The sequence below is a fragment of the Olea europaea genome, unplaced genomic scaffold (genome assembly GCF_002742605.1).
Source record: "Olea europaea var. sylvestris unplaced genomic scaffold, O_europaea_v1 scaffold2429, whole genome shotgun sequence".
Taxonomy (NCBI): domain Eukaryota; kingdom Viridiplantae; phylum Streptophyta; class Magnoliopsida; order Lamiales; family Oleaceae; genus Olea; species Olea europaea.
The window spans coordinates 2,966-6,799 of NW_019242474.1; positions in this window are offsets into that span (position 1 = coordinate 2,966).

A 3,834-nucleotide genomic window follows, 5' to 3' on the forward strand; every position below is an offset into this window, starting at 1 on the left:
TTTTTCCATTTTTTAATCATACATGTTTCAAAAAATCACTATTACAAAATAGATTGTAAATAATTTTTTTTTTTTTTTTTTTTTTTTTTGGTGAGTTTGAGGTAGATTTTAAAAGACAGATTGTGAATTTTTTTTTTGGAAGATGTATAGTTAAAAATAAGAAAAAGTATTTGATTTATGTGTAAAATTATATTATCAGAAGAATGTATAAATAAAAATGAGTTCGAAAAAAACATTGAAGAACATGTATAAAATGTGGTATAATTTCCACCATTGCCGCCACCAATATGAATACGTATCACATTCACCTATGAGAATGTTTGATTGTTTGGGAAGTCCTTGAAGCCATTGTTGAAGGGCTAAATTTAATTTTTTCCATTTTTCAATCATACATGTTTCAAAAAATCACTATTACAAAATAGATTGTAAATTATTTTTTTTTTTTTTTTTTTTTTTTTTTGTGCTGAAACTTAATTTTCTGTTTTTTTTTTGCTGAAAATTCAATTTTCTGCCCTAAAAAGTCCAAATTCTAAATCTATATCCATATCACATGGTCCATATCGAACATGAACAGCAAACAATCGATTTTTCCTTTTTTTTCATGATACGTTATTCGGAAAAAAAAAATTTTGACCCCACAGTTTAAATGGTCTGGGTCCGCCCCTGGTTTGATTGTTTGGGAAGTCCTTGAAGCCATTGTTGAAGGGTGGAAATTATTTTATCTGACGTCACTTATGAAAAGTCAAAAATTACTTTTACCTGTTTAGATAACTCTTGAATACTCCGTGATTATAAGAAGTTTTAAAATCGTTGATCCAAGATAACTTCATTAAGAAATTCATAATTAATAGAAGCAAAAGCTATCATATACTGTCATTTAGCCTCGTGTTAATAATTAGACTACAAACATTTCTAACATTACTCTTTATTATAACGATCATCTTTTTATTATAAATAGCATCTTCGAGTACAATTAAAAATCAAGAGTAATTTTTTATTTTTTTTTTTGACAAATCCAATAATATTTTATTTTTATTTCATTTTTTGATAAACAATTATGATTAACTATTTTTTCTCATTTTTCATTTAACTTCTCTCATGTTCATATTGTCATAATTCCTTTAGTTTAATAGAATGTAATTTAAAAAAAAAAATTGTAAAATAATAAGTCAACGGACAAATGTCAGCTACCTAACCACAAGTCTAAGAAAGTAACTTATCCATGTTTGATTCTCATTTTTTTTTAAATTTATTTTTAACCACATATTTCACATGATCAACAGTCTTTATTAATTTTTTAACCACATATTTCATCATTATTTTTATTAAAATTCAGTTGATATCGACTCCTCAGAATTTAGTAACTTCAACTCCATTAACCCAATCCATAATGATGTACTGAAAAATACAATATTTTGTTACTTGACCAAGCATCAGGTTTCTTGCTACGGAGCCCGTAAAGGGGTTGAGAATATTGCTGTAAGAATATCCGATGCTGGATAGATATCTCACGCGCAGGCTTGTTGAAAACTGGATTTTTAGTTTAAAAAACAAACAGGGACAGAGTTGAGGAAGACACGATTTTCACACTGATAATTGCACATTTAAAGCTTAATATGACAGGGCACAATAATTCAAAACTGTGCAGTTGAATAGAGAGCCCTCAGCCGTGCAAATTCAAGAAGCACAACAGCGACGAGTCATAGGTCTTCCTCATAATGCACATGCACTGCACCTATTTTCTCTTCCGAACGCGGAGATCACTTCAGACAACAAGACGAATTAGGGTCAACATCACGCGTAACCTAGCTACATGTGGGCATTCAGAGGACAGGACACCAGTGGACGATTCTGGCTGTGGACAAAACATGAAAAGCAGTACTAGGATGCTCTTTTGACTTTAGGGGTTTAACAGTTATATATTCAACTTCCTGTTGGCAAAAAAAATAAATTTAAATAACTGAATGACATTGTAACGTTTTAATTCTCTACAATTTCATAGTTAATTTGTATTTGAATTGATGGTTACAAAGTATTATGTTATATCTGTTAAATAAAAAAATTGAAACCTCCCAATCCAAGTGCTATACAAGGAGGTGTTATCTTCCTTATTTCATACACCAATGACCAAACTTTAAAAGCTCTCTAAGTTCTCTTTAAGTCTCTATATTCTCTCTTTGTTTTCAAAAGAGTATTGCTCTTAGTAGTTTAAGTAATTATTTTCTAGCTCGGTGATAGAATTGTAAACATTCTTAGTTCCTCTAAAGTAGAGAAGAAGTGCTAATCAGTTACTTTCAACTGTTGTATCCTGAAAGAGGAACGTTATTAATCTTCTTGCATCATAGTAGATGACGAATATAATTTAAGGAAACTGTGTACAACGCAAGTCTCGGTTCCTTTCAATACCACTACTACATCAACAACATTTTCTTCTATTTTTATTGTTACTCTGTTTATTGTTATGTTTCTTTATATTATTTTATTCATATAATTTCAACAATATTTCTAATTCCTTTTTTGTATTTTTCCTAGCACTTTCAAATAATAAGAAGGGTGCAAAAACATTGTCTGTTTTAGAATCGGCCTTTTTAGATTTACCTTTGTTTGATTTTGATAAAAATAAATTTTTTGGTAAATTTTATTAAATGTTGATGTGTTATTGAAAAGTTGTAACTTCCATGAAATGTGCGATTATAATTAATTGTTGACTTGAACTCAAATTTTAATCCAATTTTCAAGCCAAATAAGGATTTAGTAGTTTAGCTAAAAAGTCAATAAAAATCAAATCAAAGTCAACAATTAATACTAACCATACATTTGATGCGACTCGTAATTATTATCAACTTTCAACCCCAAAATTCATCAACTTTTATAAAATTTACAGAAAAAATATGACATTTAGCTCTCAACATATCCTCTTAAGTAACAAGTTGTTCAAATATTGCAAACCTCATTACAGGAATTGCAAAAAAGGACAGCTTATCCCAGTGATGATAGAGAAACCACATGCACAGAGAGTAGCAAGCCGTGCTATTATACGGTAGAGATTTTAGAATGTTTTACAAAATAAAATGTCTGGTTATGCCGAATGAAAAGAGTATAATGAGCCGTGTTCTCTATATTGGCCATTTACGGCAGATAAAAGTGTGGGGATTTTATTGTATTCGAGATTTGCACAACAGCAGCGGAGGAAGTAGAGACAGTTGAATTAGCGAATCCTGATGATGCTGCAGTAGAAAAGAGTAGCCGTGGAGGAACCCCATTGAAGGGGCTTTGCATCGGCAATGCCCAGTTTGCTGATGAATTGACTGCCATACTCTTCCCTATTGCCTTTCCCTGCAAAATTCAAAGTTAACGAGGGGGGATTTAACCATTCCAGTCAATGATCAGAAAAATATAATTCAGTACTTTAAACAATTGTAAGGATATAAAACTTTAATTTGTTAGATAGAAAATGCTCTGATCAAAAGTAATCACAACCATAGCATAAGAAGCCTTGTTTTTCTTTTGTGCCAATTTTAAACTACGTAGTTGTAGATTGAAATGTCGACCCAGATTTGACCATGTTAATGATGAAGATCAACGAAGGAGGTAAGCGAGAGCTACATCAGTAAGTTTAGCAAGTAGGCTAGTATGTATGGTGGAAATCCCCATCAGCCACTAGATCTCCATTAGACACAGCAAGAAAAATAGGAATCGGATTGTAGAAATTAATGGATGAATTACCAGGAAGCAAGACCAATAATGATATTAAGATCACAAAGAATGAATACAATATATTACTTCGTACAATGGAACAACAAAAGACACTAGACAGAAAAGATTCACCTTATA